This window comes from Diceros bicornis, chromosome 22, assembly GCF_020826845.1.
Source record: "Diceros bicornis minor isolate mBicDic1 chromosome 22, mDicBic1.mat.cur, whole genome shotgun sequence".
Taxonomy (NCBI): domain Eukaryota; kingdom Metazoa; phylum Chordata; class Mammalia; order Perissodactyla; family Rhinocerotidae; genus Diceros; species Diceros bicornis.
Window position 1 is genome coordinate 49451980 of NC_080761.1, and position 18562 is coordinate 49470541.

General features: G+C 39.6%; 1 protein-coding gene across 2 annotated transcripts in view; it reads right to left on the reverse strand.

Moving 5' to 3' along the window:
- Positions 1-14762, reverse strand: part of LINGO2 (leucine rich repeat and Ig domain containing 2) — a 368701-nt gene extending 353939 nt beyond the window's left edge. For both annotated transcript variants that reach the window (XR_009223485.1, XM_058565933.1), the window contains exon 1: positions 14733-14762. The gene's annotated coding sequence lies outside the window, so the exon portion shown is untranslated. The remainder of the gene's footprint in view (positions 1-14732) is intronic.
- Between the last annotated feature and the right edge of the window lie 3800 nt (positions 14763-18562).

Genomic DNA, 18562 nt, shown 5'->3' on the forward strand with positions numbered 1-18562 from the left:
CTACACATTTTGTGCGAGAGTCTTACATTCACTGTTCTCAACACCTCGGAGGGAATCAATACATATTAGCTATCAATTTAATAAATTAATTAAATGAATTAAGATATTAAGGAAGTGTACATGCATTCCTTGGACACAAAATGGTAACTTAATTAAACCTTTAAAATTTGTAGGTATTTTTATTAATGTTTAAAAATCTCAACTAATTTCATAAAAAGGATAGAATTCAGAGCAATTCATTTCTCTCTCCATCTAGACTATTAAAACTACATCAAAACCATTTTCCCTGTTTTAGCTTGAAAAACAGCATAGTAATAACTATAACAATAAAAATTATTAAGCTCTTACTTTATTCCAGGCAGGCACTATTTTAGTTGATTTGCATTAATCACCTCATTTTATCACCGAAACAACCCTATGAGGAGGGTATTACTCTTATCTCCAATTTTACGGGAGAAAATTGAGGCACATGAAGTTAAGTCACTTCTCCAGGGTCACCACTAGGAAGTGGATTTTAATCCTGGAAGCCTGCCTCCAGGGTTCACTTCAACCACCAAGCAATATCTCCTGTCATATATGACAGTGCCTAGCTCATAGCAGACTCTAAATCATTATTTGTCAACTGAGTCATGAATGGACAGAAGAGTTCACCAGATGCTGTGCCCAAGATGTGAGGAAATGTAGCCTAGCCCTTTTCCATGGGTTTTAGCATGAGAGCACTTCAGCTAAGCAGCCTTGAATTCAAAAATGCACCTTGCAGTTCTTACTCTGACTTGGGAGACAGGGAGAGTAGTTGAGTTCATGATCCCTGGAGCAGGTATGTGGGCCACAGGCAGAAAATGTAATCTCTCTGCACTTCAGTTTCCTTATTTATAAAATGGAGAAGATGATGATGATGGTGGTGGTAGTGGTGGTACCCACGCCACAGGGTCGAGCTCACAGTGAACACTCTATGGGTCTAAGCTCCTATTGTCATTATTACAGCTCAGCTTCTTTACTGACTCCCTTCTTAGCACACGACTGCTGGAGGCTAGGAAATCTTTTTATTCATTCAAAGAAGAGGCTATTTGGGCTGATTTGCCCGTCTTTTAAAGGTTGAATCTACTCCCTGTGAAAGGGGAATCTGTGTGAGTCTGTTCATTCTCATTAGCCGTTGTCAAGGCTTGCTAATTCCAGATTGTTCTGAGACACTAGGGAAAGGGAGGAGAATCACAGAATGCAAATTTTCGTGCGCCAGATGCCCTTGAAAATCAGCAATTCTGTTGTCTATTTCCTTTACCTAACCCAAAACTCTGCTTCCAAAAGCATCGACTGCAGGGAGGGCATCTCTTACACCTCTGACGGTTTTGGATAGGAGGGGAGTAAACTGCTTTCTGCCATGCAATGTGGGGGAGAGCTGGGGACACGTCTCCCCAATTCTCGTAGTTCTGAAAGCCAGTCACAGCTGCCTCATTCTTTCATCTCAACCCTCACAGGATGCACACAGCAAATAGATCCTGGGGATACGTTGTCGAGAGGATACTATACTCTCTCCAAGCCATACCTTCATCCATATATTCTGCATCAAGTTAATATCAACCTTCTTGGGGCCTGCCCGGTGGTATAGCTGTTAAGTTGCCCCGTTCCACTTCGGCGGCACAGGGTTCACCGGTTCAGATCCTGGATGCGGACCTACTCACTGCTCATCAAGCCATGTTGAGGTGATGTCCCACATAGAAGAGCTAGAAGGACCTACAACTAGGATATACAACTATGTACTGGGGCTTTGGGGAGAAAAAAAGAAAAAAAAAGAGGAAGATTGGCAACAGATGTTAGATCAGGGCCAATCTTCCTCAAAAATAAAATAAAATAAAACAAACAAGCAAACAAAATATCAACCTTCTTGACTGCCAAATGCAAAACGAACAAAAAGAAAACATTGATCCTAGAGTAACACCACTCCCCTCAACCCACTTGCCCTAACACTGGCTCTGAAATTACAAAAATATATGAAACAATTAATTATCTAACTATATTCCTTGTACAATCAGAAATACATTTTTAGCACGATGCTCTTTTCATCTCAATCACTACCATTTGGGTGACAGAATGCAAATAGATTTATGGAGCATGCCACAAAATTATTATTTAAAAGAGAAAAGAATAGGCGGTTGCTTTTTTTCCCCAAGCGCCATTTAGAATCCAAAGAGGAAAAAAAGGCACAACATACACAACGCATATAGTTATAAAATAAAGATGTTGAGACACTGAGCCTTTTTAGCAGAGGCTGACGTGGTAATGCACAATTTTTTTTTTTTTGTCAGGAAGATCAGCCCTGTGCTAACATCTGCCAATCCTCCTCTTTTTTTTGCTGAGGAAGACCGGCCCTGGGCTAACATCCGTGCCCATCCTCCTCCACTTTGTATGGGATGCCACCATAGCATGGCTTGCCAAGCGGTGCGTCAGTGCGCGGCCGGGATCCGAACTGGTGAACCCCAGGCTGCCGCAGCAGAGCGCGCGCACTTAACCGCTTGCGCCACCGGGTTGGCCCCGGTAACGCACAATATTTTTGTTTAGCTTAATTATTTGACTTGGCAGCTATGCTTCTCTCTTAGAGCCAATGCTCTGTATGGAGAAGACCTGCCAAGACTAGTCCACAAGCATCAGTTTACCCTCAGATCTGAGTTGCAAGCATACGATTGTAGAGACCTGGGTGTGAATTCTGCTATCATTTGCTACTAATGTGGATTGAGGTTAAACATTTAATCTCTCTGACATTTAGTAAGATCATCTATAAAGCGTGTACACTAACGCTTTTCTCCTAGGGTTCTAGAAGGTAAGAGACAATAGTTGTAACCTACTTAGCCCATGATATGAGCTCACAAAATGGTGTTCATTAATGTAACAACTAAATAGTGCACACAGTTTATTTTAACTATACCTACTTACTAAGTAGGGCAATATTTTTGTTAAAATGGGAAAACATGAATTTTGAGGCTTACTTTCAGATGTCTAACCTGGCAGCCAGAGAAAGGGTCTATCTTTCATTATAATCCTACACTTTGGTTTCAGTAGAGGTAGTTAGGGAATAAAAGAGTAGCTGGTGCATCGAGGAATGAGTAGCTCCTGCAAAGTACAATCTTCCCTCTGTCGTGAGCTTTGTGGTTCACAAAGCTTTGCATACGCAAACCAAGTGTCCACCTCCTCCAGCTTTCTAGGATCATTCTTTTAAAAAAAAACTTCTAATGAAACCTCTCCAGAACTCGTTTCTACGTGATCTGAGAAGTCGCGTGCCTTCCACAAGATTTCTGAGGTCATGAGGGATGCATATATCCTCCTGTCCTTCCCCCTGTATTCCTGATGCCCTCACACAATCGCGCCCACTGATGCTGTCTGTTTGCTGCCCTGCTTTGCCCCCTCTGCTGGCCACTGTCTCACCTCCTTCACTCCTAAGTATGACCTCCAAACACAGATCAAAATACAAGCTGGGAGGGAATACTAGCACAAAAACAACTAGACTTAAATCTTAGACGCTTTATTTTAAATTTCTTCTTCCTACAGGCAATGTTCTCTGGTATTTTCTATTCTGTCTTATCCTATTCTATTTTATCCTATCCTGTCCTGCCCTGCCCCATTCTGTTTTGTCCTGTCCTGTCTTGTCCTATTCTACCCTATCTTATTTTATTCTATGCCATTCCATTCCATTCCATTCCAATCTATTCTACTCTTTTTAAAAATGCTGGAGCCACCACCAACCTGATTTCACAGTCCCCTCATGAATCATGACCCCCGATTTAACACTATCCTGGATCCCCTATATCTCCTCCATCTGGAGCAGAGGTCACAGCTCTAGGGCCTTGATTTTCAACGAAAAAAGCTATCTGCCTCTAAAAATTCATATTGTCCTGTCCTAGAATTTGAAATTAGATGGTCCTTTAACTATTTAATATATTTTTTCTTCCTGTTACACACATTATTTCGTTTCATTTTTATAGCGACTTTTCGTGTTAGGCAGAACAGACATCCATAGATTTTTTACATCTTTTAAAAATTAAGAAACTGATTCTTAGAAAGGTGGAGTGAATTTCTAAGGTCACACAGTGATTGAGTCTACTTTAGAAACTAGGCTCATTTCCAGCTCTTTCTCACTACGTTATACAGGCCATTGCTTCTCCAAAGATGGTAGAGTATCGCCTAAATCTGAATTTCTTGGGTGAATAGTACTTGCTTAAAAAATATAGATTTCTGGCTCCACCCTGATCTACAGAATAGAATCTCTAGGGCTGGGCATCGGAATATGCAATTCTAAAAAGATCCACAGGGAATGGGGATAGAACAAACTAAGTCGATCATTCCCCTACATGCTCTATATTGGAGGGAGAGAGAGAGAAGTTAATGCTAGGACATCTGGAGGCTTGAGTAAGGATTTCATTGCTTTGTTTCAAAAGCATTTGAGGGAACACAGAAGTCAAATACAAATGGACACTGTATCATAAACCAAGAAGGAAGACTGAGCAATAGAAGAAGAAGAAGAACTAAACCTGTAAGAAAAGTCACTTGGCTTTGAATTGGAGTCTAACTCCTCTCGCAGCTAAGATAAAATAAAAGTGTTTTGAAAAGTTTTTTATTCTGACAATATGAATTTGGTTCTCATTCTCCCAGCAACTGAGCAAAAGAAGAAATGTCTGTTGCATCTTTATTTTCTAAGTCAGAATTCAAGGGAACTGATTATACATATGGTCAAAGTGTAGAGAAAGTCTACAAGCTTGGAAACCACTTTCACATCTTTCCACCTATCCCAGCATAATCATATCATTATAGTAACAACACCAATTGAGGAGCTACTGCACTCCAAGCATGTTGAACAGATTATCCTAAGATTCATGAAACTCTTAGGATGTATCCCCCATTTTATGGACAAGGAAACTCAGGTTTAGAGATTTTAAGTAACCTGTCCAAGGACATACACAGTATGTAAAAAAACTGGGATTCAATCCCAGATAGTTCATTTCTAGAGCCTGTGCTCTGCTGACTGTCACATAAATGAGGAGTGAAATAACCATGACATATAAGCAACAGTCCTTTGGGAAGGAGAAGTAAAGCAAGGGTAAGGAAATGGAGACGAGGAGCAGCATGTGAGAAATCCAGAAAACCAAGCTGAATCAGCAATCGTTTGCCAGGAAGGGGCAACAGTACCTCTGTTGAGATGTGACGTGATCTGAGCCAAACCAGGACCTATCTCTAACTATCTTTGGCTCCCAATGACAAGTCTTCAGGTCATAGGCACACTAACTAACAGAGGTTTGGGTTTCTTTAGAAATATGAAGAAACTCAGATGGTACCACCAGCTATAAAATGTGGAACACAGGAGCTTTATTATTATTTGTTCTTTGACAGGCTCACAAATTAATCATCCTCATCAATCAGTGGATTCACTAGCATTAGCTGGTTAGACAAGACTACATGGATATGTTCACTTGAAAAAAATCCTTTATTTCAGACAAACTTAAAAAATTAAGTGCATTAAAAAAATTTCTACTGGGGCCGGCCCCATGGCGTAGCGGTTAAGTGCTCGTGCTCCACTGGTGGCTGCCCGGGTTCAGATCTTAGGCGCTTACCGACGCACCTCTTGTCAGGCCATGCTGTGGCAGCGTCCCATATAAAGTGGAGGCAGATCGGCATGGATCTTAGCTCAGGGCCAGTCTTCCTCAGCAAAAAGAGGAGCATTGGCAGATGTTAGCTCAGGGCTGATCTTCCTCACAAAAAAAAAAAAATTCCTACTGTTGTCTTCATGATCAATTTCTGAGACTTCTGTGCTCATTAGACATCTTTGAAGTTGACAATGATTTTTGTGTAGATTTAAGCAGATGAACACTTTTAATTATTTTATTATATGAAAATTAGCATGTGATTGAAATATATGAGGCAGTGTTTTATATATACATATATCGAAGGCTAGGGAGTTTTTGCATCCTTTTGTAAGCTCAGCCTCTTGTCCTGTAAAGAATTTGGACTCCTGGATTTGACTCGAGAGCCTAAGACCTGAAACTAAGTCCAACATTATATGATGTACTGTTTGAGTTTCTTTGCTGTAAACTGGTAAACTCTTCTACAGATATTAATGCCTTATAGATAAGAAGAGTTTGATCTATGATAATGTTTTATACTATATACACTGGTATTTTTGTCAACTTTGTATTATTCACATTAGACAAAGATATCCAATGATTTATTCTTTGTGAAGCACTTAGCACAATGCTCAGCACTCAATAAGTGCTAAGAAATATTTCTCTCCTTTCTTCCCTTCCAAACCCAGACCCTTCTCTGTGTGTAACCTGTGCTTGTCTTTTTGCCTTGTGTTCCTCTTCCAGCCCACATTCACACTATGTTCCCAGCATTGCCTTTATCTCCAAATAGAAGATGGTTTTGAAGTTTCCTTTTTGGTAAAGAAAGCTGAAAAGAGGAAATATTTGTTGTAATTATGTTCATTAGGTACAAAAATGTGAAGTATTTTCTGTATTTGCTCTTTGGGTAAAGATGGCTATGACCCCTGGTGGTCACACAAGTCACCAGGAGAAATATTACCCACTTCACTTCTCTTCTATCTTAAAATAGTAGTAATTATAAGCTCCCCAAGAGACTGAAATATATAGTGAGCTGTACAATGTGGACTCTCGCTGAAGATGACTCTTTGAGATGCTTCATAGGATTAGATGTTATGGTCTATTCTGTGAGAGAAAAGGACGTGTTGTAAGGGATTGCCTACAAATAATTTTTCATTCTTTTTTGCAAGAGTTTGGTTTGTTTCAGATGCTGTCTCTCTGTTCTGAGCACCATCTACTGCTGTTTGCGTTATTTTTTCTCTATATTGTTTTCTAACTGGGATACAAGGTAAGATGAACACCACAGTCAAAATGGCACCATGCTGCTGGAGCTGACATCAAGCGCTTTTGGTGGTCCTCAGAAACAGCATCACTTTGTTCTGTGTTTAATGGCTGAGACCTGGAATCTGCTGAGGTACCTGTCATTTTACACAACTCTCTGATCTTCCTCTTTATTAGGTGTCTGGCGACATCATCACACTGGCTGCTTGGTTTAAATCTTGTTCACTCTTGTAATATAAAAAGACAAGAGAATGTCCCCAAAGATATAAACTTAGTCTCTTCTACTGTAGACAGTTATTTTTTTCAATGTAATTTTCCTTGAAACAAAAATTCTTTTATATTTCCACAGGAAAAGAGGCTCTCTCTTTGCCTCCTAAGTAAATATTTTGCATTACAATTGTCCAGATGTGCAAGATGTCTACTGAAGCTTTCTCTGTTTAACGACTGATCTTCTAGATCAGTTGTTTAAAAAGGCACAGTCTATAGTAGATACTCTCATTCATTTACTTATTTATTTTATTCACTCAAATAACATTTATTGGGTTCTTGCTGTGATTCACACACTATGCTAGGTACTGTGAATACCAAAAAGAATAGGATGCTTTTATTTGAGAAAACAAGTAGGGAAGATGAACTCACAAAGACATAAATCATAACACAAGACGTTAAGTGTTATGATAGAAGTATGAGCTAAATGTTCTGGAAACACAGAGGGATTCCTATCTAAGCCTGAATGGGAGAGTGTGAGAAGATCTCATAGAGGAGGAGGAGATATTTGAGTTCACAAGGTCAGTGTGTGCCAAAGAGGAGATAAGGGGGAAGGACATTCTCAGTAGAGAAAATGTGAAGAGCTTAGTGTGGCTGGAACCAAGGGAGCTTGGCAGGGGAAGATCAGGACAGGAAATTGGAAGTGTCACTTGGATCAGATTGTGAAAAATTAATTGGAATTAATTAACTGGAATTAATTGCCTAGGTATTGGATGGCCAGTAGAAATATGGCTAAAAGCTAAGAGCTGGATCTGTTGCAGAGGCAGTCCCTGTCTTCAAACAGGCTGTATCACAAACAAGAAGGGCCTTTATCAGAAGGCAAATCTGCAACATCCTGTGATATAAGATCCTGGAGCCCCACTCCTGCCCTAAAGGGGCTCCAGCAGACTAGGTGAGGGTCGATTTCAGAGGTAGCAGGTGAGGAGAAGGAGGGCAATTGAAGGGACCTGGGAGAAAGCCACGCTGGGGAAGGGAGGGAGAAGACGAGGCCAATGGAAGTGAAGAGTGGTTTTGGGTACGCTTTTTCACCTGTTTGGAGATTTAACCTTTTCTTTCAGATTTAAAGAATAAAGACAAGAGCTAAGAGGTACAAAGTTCCCACCTGTCACAGGTCTTTTTGGTTTCTCTTTTGCCTATGGGAAATGTACCTAGTTTGAGACTAGTCCAGAGGCCTTAGAGGCAGAGGGAGGAGAGAAAGGATGGGTGTTCCTGGGCAGAGGATACATACAAGTCGGGGTCTGCTTGTGTGTGACAGGAAAGCATGGAGTTCGTAGTGAGAGCCAGCCTGAGTCGGTCCTTTCCCAGGAGAGCTGCACTGCTTTCAAACGAGATGTTAGAACTACACCCTGACTGTTTGTGGGGTCTTTGTACTTTCTCACAATGTTAAATCTGGGGTCAAGTTTGGCTAAGATTGCTGTAATTCTACTTTTTACATTTTTCTTACTGCTTAAAGCAGTCAAAGCCTGTTGCTTTCTCTTAGAAGTTCTACAGCTACTACATTAATAACTGAAAACTGCTTCCCTGGTGGTCTTTGTATTTCTGGAGTAGAAACAGGACCACAGTATCATCCAGTCTATAGGAAAGAAGAACCTAGAACATTACCTGGTTGACCTCCCAGCACTACCATTTCCTTTATATTTCACCCTATTGTATGATCCTTAGGCTGTGTTTGGAAAACCACCGTGGAGGAACTCACAAGTTACCTGTGCCTTGGGACAGCCATGTTTTACAATAACGTTCCTCCATATATTGAGCTGGATATGTCTCCTTGAGCCTTCTAGTTTCTTATATCATCACTTGGAACCATAGGCTTAATCATCTCTCTTCCACATGAGACTACTTCAGATATCTGAAAACAGCTAACACATTTCTCAGCTCCTTCAAGAAGGAAACGGAAATGAATGTTGGAGGACTCACTGCTTTGTGTCAGACATTAAGCTGGGATCATTCGCCTGAATTAGCTCCTTTATGAGGAAAATCGAAATAAAACCCAATAAGCCAACAAACTAGGAAAAAAAAAAACAATAAAAGAGGAAATGATTTTCCCAAGATAAGTGGCAAGGTCAGGATTTAAAGCTAGAGTAAATTACAAAATTGTTTATATTAAAAAAATACATTTAAATTTAGCTTTCATTTTTATCAAGGTAATACAGCTTCATGGCCAGCCCTGGGTGTCTAGTGGTTAAGATTTGGCGCTCTCACCACCTTGGTCTGGGTTTGTTTCCAGTCTGGGAACCACACCAGCTGTCGGTCAGTTGTCAGACTGTGGCAGCTGTGTGTTGCTGTGATGCTGAAAGCTATGCCACCAGGATTTCAAATACCAGGCCACTCATGGTGGACATGTTTCAACAGAGCTTCCAGACTAAGACAGACTAGGAAGAAGGGCCCGGCCACCCACTTCCCAAAAAATTGGCCACGAAAACCTGTGAATAGCAGTGGAGCATCATCTGACGTAGCGCCAGAGGGTGACGAGATGGTGCAAAAAGACCAGGCAGGGTTCCACTCTGCTGTACACAGGGTTGCTAGGAGTCGGAATCCACTTGATGGCACTAACAACAAAAAATACAGCTTCATAGTTTAAAAAACCAGGTAATGCTATAATAATATGGTAATAATACTAATAATAATCACCTGATTCAACTAGAAGTGAATCCATTGCTCTGTCTACTATGCATGCTGCCTCTGCCTATCTCTTCTACTAACAGCATAATTTTGAGTACATCACCATCCTCATTGCTGTACATGTATATATGCGTACATGTACTTTATATGTATATATATTCATATGCAGAATACATATGGGTGGGACAAGATTTACTAACACTAGAACACTTAGCATTTCTACAATCTGCCTTAGTTTTTAATTTCTCTCATCAGAAAACCTGGAGAGTGTGCCAAAATAAAATCAGAGAGGTGAGAGAAACAGAGGGCAGACTATAGGCGGAGAGACTAGGTTGAACTACATAATAAAATGTTGGAAAAAGGAGAGAGAGATATATATTACAGAAACTGCAAGAACTAGGGCTTAAGGTGAGTTTAATATTCTGATGTGTGAGAAGATTCGAAACATTGCAGAGTGTGAATAAATTAATGGATGGAGAAAGGGAATTATGAAGAGGGTTGCTGTGAGTTATAAACTTGATCACCTTAAACGATCTTTGAAAGACCCAAGCGAACGTTGGAATTTCTCTTTGATTTATAATCATTGTTTAATCTGTGTTTCCTTGAATGACACTCTATATAGAAGCAGGGCAAAACGGATTATTTACAGTCATCTCAATTTGTGGGGCTCAAATCTAAACACATTGCTCCCAGTGTGAAAATATTAAACAGCTTCTGACACGGAAATAAGAGCTACATCCAATTTTCAAATACACAGGAAGTACAAAAGGAAATTAATTTAGGTTCTGTAATAAAAAGGAAACTAGTTTTCTTATTTGCAACCTTTCTTCTGCATTTAAAAAAATTGAGTCCATTCTTTTTAATATTTAGCCTCTGGACCCTCCTTACTATCTGCCCAAACATACATTCAGATTTTCAACTGGCATTCTCTATCCTCGCCAGTCCCTCTAATAGTTTAGTTTGCAAGTCATTAAGCCCAAGTTATCCCAGCTAAATGAAATTGTTTAAATGTTTCTTTATGACTACTTCCCCCTCACTCACATCCTAAAATATACACATATATAAGCACATACTATTTCAATGAGTTGATTTTTTTTTTGGCTGAGAAAGATTCTCCCTGAACTAACATCTGCTGCCAATCTTCCCCCTTTTTTTTTTTTTTTTAATGTGAGCTACCACCACAGCATGGACACTGACAGATGAGTGGTGTCATTCCATGCCCGTGAACCAAACCCAGGCCCCCAAAGCGGAGTATGCCAAACTTTTAACCACTAGGCCATTGAGGCCAGCCCTTAATGAGTTGATTTTTGATATATTTATTATTTCTCTAATCCTATAGCAGAGTTGGCAAAAAAAAAAAAAACCAAAACCAAAACCAAAACCCAACTATATTTGTCTGCTCTCTGGTCATCTTCAGTGATTTCGATTTTTTTTCTAAGTCTTTTACAAATAATATCAATAGAACTCACTAAGCCAGAAGAGAGGTAGGGGTTCAGTGTTCTTGACAAGGTTTAGAATCAAAATAAACTGCACAATATTTATTTAGAACCTTATAAATATGGCAAAGATACAAAGAAATAGTAGCCATCAGCTCTATCCTTATGGAACTCATGATATAGTCAGGGCAGTAAGATGGTTTGAGAAGTGCTTAACAATAGAAGAGATAAAGAACAATTCAGGCAACAGGAGGGCGTAGAATGCAGTGTTTCCTAAATAATTTCCATCTCACACCAAAGACCTTCCTATCTTCTTTCCCGAGCAGTCTGGATGGCCCGTGGCAAGGAGGAAGTTAAGCAATGTGACCGTGGTCCCTATTTTGCCACCAATAACTCCATGATTTAGGACAGTTTGCTTAAATTCTGTGAGCCTGAATTTATTATTTAAAAAAAAATTTTTTTTAAATAAAGAAAGAAGACTAAAATGAATAATATTTGAAGTATTGTTTAGACCTAAAAATCTGTAACTGTGATCCCCTTTCATGAGAGAGACAGGAGCATATCTACAGTGGCTAATGCAAGCCATCAGAATCATCTATGTAGAGCGTACGTAAGTGCAGAGTGCCCATAGGGTATTGTAGGGATAGACTGGGTGTCATAGGCAGCTTCAAAAGGGGGCTGCTTTGATCAAATACTTAAGTATTTTCTGGAGGTAGGTCTGGAGCCATCACAAATATTTTTTTCTTTAATTTCTCCTTAACCACCGTACTTGCACAGGATTGGAGATAATTCAGATTTACCATTGATCTGTGGAGTCCAGCGTGGAGACTATAATTCCATCTCAACCCAGTGATGTTTCAGATCTTTATAGATAAGAACCCTTGTCATTGTAGAGCTGTACTACCCTTCATCCCTGCATGCTTATATATAAATTCAGTTTTGAATCTTGCTATCTGAGAGACCAGAGTAAGAATTTTTAGTACTATTTTGTTTTACTTGGATATGATACCCCTGGCAATGTCTATGACACTGAATTAGAAGTGTCATTTTCTCAAGTGGATCAGAGAGGGTTCTTTCCTTATAGAAAGTCTAAGTTTGACATGTTTACATACTTGCCAGAACACGTGTCAAAATGAATCTAGGGGCTTGTGTGCGAAGTTGGCAAATCTCCCATCCTTATGCCATCAATCCAGTGGACTTCAGAGTGTCTGTTGTCTCAAGTCAGCGGGATCTTTTCACTCAGACCCCTTCCCTTTGAGCTCACCATGAGCTCCAGCACCATGAAGCTGCTGTTGGATGGCCTTTGCGTGTTGGGACCTGGTCTGAGGTCACTGGCCAGTCTCAACTGAGGGAGGGCTGGCCTTCCTCATCTACTATGAGACACACGGACAATCTATACACACAACACACTCAAATCCCACCAAGAGGCAGGGGCTCTAGTTCCATCCCTTTGTCCTGCCCTTCAGCTTTCCTATCACTTTTACTGCCGGGGAAGAATGACTTCCAACCTTTGCTGCAAGTTTCCTGTCTCCCACCACTCTGCAGTCTCCCCTCCACCTATCAGGCTTCACATCGCCATGATGAAGGGACTCTGCACACAAAGCCCCAGACGATGCTAGTTTCTGTCTGAGCAAGATTTAAAAGTTGGCACCAAACCTCTCCTTCCATCAACTCCCTCCTTGCTACCACTGATTCTCTCCTCCTCCCTTCAGCAGTCACTCAAATTGCTTATTTCCCTCACCTTGGTGATATTTATCAAAACCCTATATTTAGAAAAAAAAAGTAGACGCAGTTTGCTGCAAGAAGATGTCACAAGTTGGTGGACAATTCCACATTATCTATATTTTCACGTGGAACAAAATCTTACCATACAATGAATATGTCTGCTATGGTAATACATTAAAGATCAAGTCCATGAGAGTTTATTTCAGACAAGTGAAGATGCTGCCTGCCCCTAGTAATAACGCTTTACAATAACAGCAATAATAGCAAAGCAATTACGATGACAACTATCATGTACTACATTCTTACAACATGCCAAAGTGATCCGTAAATACAACTCATGCATTCCTCAACAACTTTGTGAGGTAAATACTCTTATTTCTCCCATTTTATAATTGAGAGAATCAAGTATTAGAGATGTTGATAAGCTTGCCAGAAACACAGATAGTACACGGGTAAAAAGGATGCAAACTCAGGCAGTCTGATTCTAGAGCCCAACTTCTCAACCACTGCTCACTGCCTGCCTATAAGTATTATGACTAAACAGTGTGATGGCTGAGATAATTTAGACTATTTTAGATTAGATTAGTTAAATTAAATTAGATTGGCAGACAGACACTGGACTCCCTTCCCAATTATGACAGCTAAGTTTCTGAAAACACCTCTAGTAGCAGAATTTTCTGTTGAGGACCTCAAGGCTGTATGTTTAAAAAATGTGTTAGGGGAAATCAAAGATAGTAAGGAAATTGAGAAAGCCTTTTTAAAGAAAGTAGACTAATATTCATTAAAATGAAACAATAAAACAGCCCCCCATATTAAAACAATATTTATGCATCTTAAGTTAGTGTAAGGAGGACTCTACTATTAATTTCCATTTCCTAGCCCTTGCTCAGCAGAACATGTTCAGTCCCTGCCCCCCATGAGGTTCGCCTCAATCCACCACTGCCGTTCTTTCAAAGAGCCATGTCATGTGTGTCTGGAATGTTTGCTCATCTTAAAGTTTATAGTAGTAACACATCTGTTCCTGGTCAGAAAGTCTTAAGATTGTTTAACAGGTACAGGGAAAGAAGACTTGTATACTAGAATTTTGAGGTAGGGTAACGGGTATTATAACTTAGTAACTATATTATATATACGATAGTAGTCTACGTATAGTAATATATATTACACAATAGTGAAAGACATCATGCAGTTCATTATTACAGAGAGAAGTCATTTCCTTATTGTCACACTAATGATTTCCTCCTTGCTCCAATTATTTGGGAGTAGACACCGCTACACACATATTAGCTGAGCAATGTTGTGGAAATCCTGCTCATTTATCAGATATGGCAAGTTAAATTGAAGACCCGTGAAACAGGTGAAGGTTCATTGTCAAGAGATAGCAAGAAGGGATGGAAAAGGTTGGGATTGAAAATACGGTGAAGGTCAGGCAAACAAAGTATGAATAGAGGGAAATCAGATGACAGGGCCCTGTACACAGTATGAATGTAATAAGTATTCACGGAAAAATATATGAATGGTGGAAGGAATGATGAATGGATGGATGGGTGGATGGATAGATGGGTGGATGGAGTGGAAAAATATTGAATATTTCCAATTTCACAAATTTGCCAAAGATTGAATCTGACACTATGTTGCATTGCTATAGTGCATTCTGTTACAATCTACGTTGTACTTTTCCATCCATGAGTGAAGAACATTAAAATGTAATGTCCTCTAATTACTATCTGTGAAAAGCTAAGGATATATTTTGCTCTGCCTCTTTTATACTCTGTCTCATATTAACAAGAGGTTTTAAAACACCATGAAAAGTATCAACCTTGAAAGCTGCATACTTTTTTGCTCATCTCACCTGAAAAAATAAAAAAGGAAAAAAAAAGGAAATTTAAGTGAAAGCCAATTAAGGCAACACAGCAGTCAAAAGAACATTTTTTAAAAAACTTTTACCCATTTTCCCTTGACAAAGGAGACACATTTATCCGTTGAGAGAGAAATACTCTGATAAAACTTTTTCTCTCTCTAAATTGTTTCTTAAATAGTTTGTGCTTTTTGTATTTTGTGATAGTTTGCTTTTTTAAATTTCTTGGAGGCATAGCAATTATAAATGACAATGAGTAGAGATACAGAGGGGATGCTTAATAAAAATGATAAAACTAAATTATATATAAGAAAATAATATATAGGCAACACTTAATCAACCCATGGAAATTTGCCGTAATGATAAGATTTTTTTCGATAAATTCATACAAGAGTATTTCAAGAGGCTATTACAATTTATTCTCAGGTTGTGTATTTCTACTCTTTGAGTATTTCTACTCTTGAATGCCGATTAGAACACGGGCTTTTGCTGCTTCTCCCTCCTCCCAATAATCTGTTCTCCCTTATGGACCAAGTGATTATTGTGTTGTTTATAATAACTGTTCTACATTCCTTATGGAAATTGTAATTATGATGCTGAATATTCAAACTGCAAGCCACTTTTCTCAGGGAAATTGTAATTATGATAATGTAGTATTTACCCAACCAATGTTTTCTAGTCATTGTTCTCTTTGAGGAATGAGGAAGTAAGAGAAAAACACTGAAATAAAACATCCTGTTGAGATCTCAGATATATATTCTGGAAAAGCATAAGAATAATACTCAATATTTGCTATATGGCAGGCTTGACACAATCAGGCTGACATGCATGTAACGTTGTGTATATTACATACAGATATATGTGAATTACGTATGTTTATCATTTAACCGACATACCAACCCCATGAGGTAAGTGATATTATTATCCCAATTTTATAAGGCTCAGATACATTGAGTAATTTACCTAACATCACACAGCTAGTAAATAATTGAATCAAGGTTTAAAACTCAAGTCTGTGCGACTTGAAAATCTATTCATGAGCTCTGTTTTACTCACTGGCACCAGTGCACATTTGATGAACTGATTCAACCATAATCTCTCTTTTCCAAAACCAGTGTTTCTTAGTCCCTACACAGCGTGTTCTGCTTCCTGGCAGAAAGACACTTGGCTGTGACCCTTACTCCTAATAACGGAATTCATACCATTAACACTGAGAATGAAATAAAACCTCTACTCAGAGTGAAATTTGATGCCATCTTTTTGGAGGGCAATTGACATTATTCATTAAAATTAAAATTTTTCATGTCCTCTGACCCAACAGTTCTGCTTCTAGAATTTATATTAGAAGCATAAGAGCATTCACTGTGGCATTGTTTTAAATAGTGAAAACCTAATGTCCAAATGTCCACCAAATACTTTATGGTATAATAGAATATAGTAGGACACTAAAATTATTAAAAAGCATGAATTCACACTATCCTGGAAAAATGTCCCTGAAACACTGTTAAGTTAAAACAGCAAGTTGTGCAACAGTATGCATAATATGATCTTGCTTTTGTTAAAATGTATATTTTTTTACGTATATGTGACATCTGACTTTGCATAGGAAAAAACCTAGAGGAATAGATACCAAATACTTAAAGTATTTATTTTTTAGTAACAGGTTGAGGAAGGAACTTTTCCCCCATGATAAATGAACACTCAGCACTTGAAATGTTTGTAGAAAGCCTGTATTTTTTTGTTTTAGTAAGCAGGAAACAAATTTTTAAAAGTGTAAAAAGATAGAATCAAGGCCACCCAAATATAAAAACAAAAGTTATACTTTTTCAACAAGAAAACAAACAAGATCCAGGTCTATCACTGAAAAATCTTCTTAGATGAGCCCGTAGGCAAGAAGGGAAGTGGGGCTCTGCTACCTCCTCTCATCTGCCTGCCTTACTTCCAGGATGCCCAGTCTCTACCACCAGGGCCCCAAGCAAGGATGGAAGCCCTATCCTCTCCTGCTGAACAGCAGTGATCGCTTAGGATTGTTTCCCATATTAATAAGCAATGATTGAGCACCCACCATGTACAAGTACTTTATAGACATGTTTTTAAATCCTATAATAATCTGCAAGGCAGGTATTTTTTACTTCAATTTTATAAATGAGGAAAGTGAGGCTCACTGAGGTAACTTATTTGCCCAATTTTCTACATTGGCCTCTGTTCTTTCGACCAGACAAATTGGCCAGCCTTTATCAAAAAGAAACTAAGATTAAAAAGAAATTCAGAAACTAAGGGCAAACAAAAGAGGAAATTAAAAAAGGCAAGAACAAAGAATATAAATTAGTGAGTTTTTAGTAGACTACATTTTAGCCACTGGTTTACCATCTAATGCAGCTTGGAAACTTCCAGGATCCAATCTTGGTCCTTCTCTCAGCTTTACTATATTTCTAATATCCTGCCCAAGAAGTTCCATTCTCCCCCTACACTTCTGTTTTTTTTTTTTTTTTTTTTTTGTGAGGAAGATCAGCCCTGAGCTAACATCCATGCTAATCCTCCTCTTTTTGCTGAGGAAGACTGGCTCCGAGCTAACATCTATTGCCAGTTCTCTTCCTTTTTTTTTTCCCCAAAGCCCCAGTAGATAGTTGTATGTCATAGTTGCACATCCTTCTAGTTGCTATATGTGGGACGCGGACTCAGCATGGCTGGAGAAGCGGTGCGTCGGTGTGCGCCCGGTATCCGAACCCAGGCTGCCAGTAGCGGAGCGCGTGCACTTAACCGCTAAGCCACGGGGCCGGCCCCTACACTTCTGTTTTAAGCCTTAGAATAACCTACCCTTCATTCTTTCAGTGGAACCCATCTGTTTCATGTGGGCCACACAATATAGATTTCTGTTTTCCCACACACTAAAAGGTTGATGAGTTGTCCAACCTGATAGCCAACAGGAGCCAGTGCTCAACTTCAATTTCAGCACTAAACCCCAAGGAGACCAACCCTCAGACCAGCCACCTAATGGAAAGCTGATGGTGACATTGGACCTCTTCCACCTTAGAAGGAGTAGTGATTCATTTTTGACTAGAACTGAAATAAATTCCCAATAAGGGTTTGGTTCCCTGTCTGCAGGGCCTTGTTCAGGATCATTATCCAAGGGCCTATAGAGTGTTTGGTACATCAGTACACAACACTGCATAATATCACCTCAGACCAGTGGAAATACTTTGGACTTCAGCAGCGGGTGCACAATCATGGGGTCCACTTGTTCCGATACAGGCGCATGACCCACAAGCTGCAGGCCTGGCAGATCAAGAGAACAGCCTTTTAAAGGTGCAGCTGGAGCACCAACTTGGAGATGATATCCTGCAATAAAGGGGTGCCGTCTAAAGGACGCAGTACATACTCTAAATCAATGACCATGCTTTGGTATTACATCCCCAAGAAACAGGATACACGGGTCTAGGAACCAAGGAGAGGAAGTAGGAGAGGCTGAACTTAGCCTCACTCCCAGCAGCCTAAGTGGAGACTTTGTGCTTCCTGTTCCCACCAATTTAGGCTGTGTGGATCTTCAGACTGGTTTTCAGAAGGAGAATACTTTCATGAGCTGACACACTAGGAGTCTCCTTAAACTTGAAGATATGTCTTAAACATCATTTGGGCTCCCGTGCCAGGAGACTGGCGGCAGGGACAGGAGTCACCATCCTGGCGGGGGTAATTGATTATCAGGAGGAGGTAGGGCTGCTGTCAGGGAAGAATTTCTGGTATCCACGGAGCCTGTCTTAGTACTTCCCTGTCTATTTTTGATGATGAAAGGG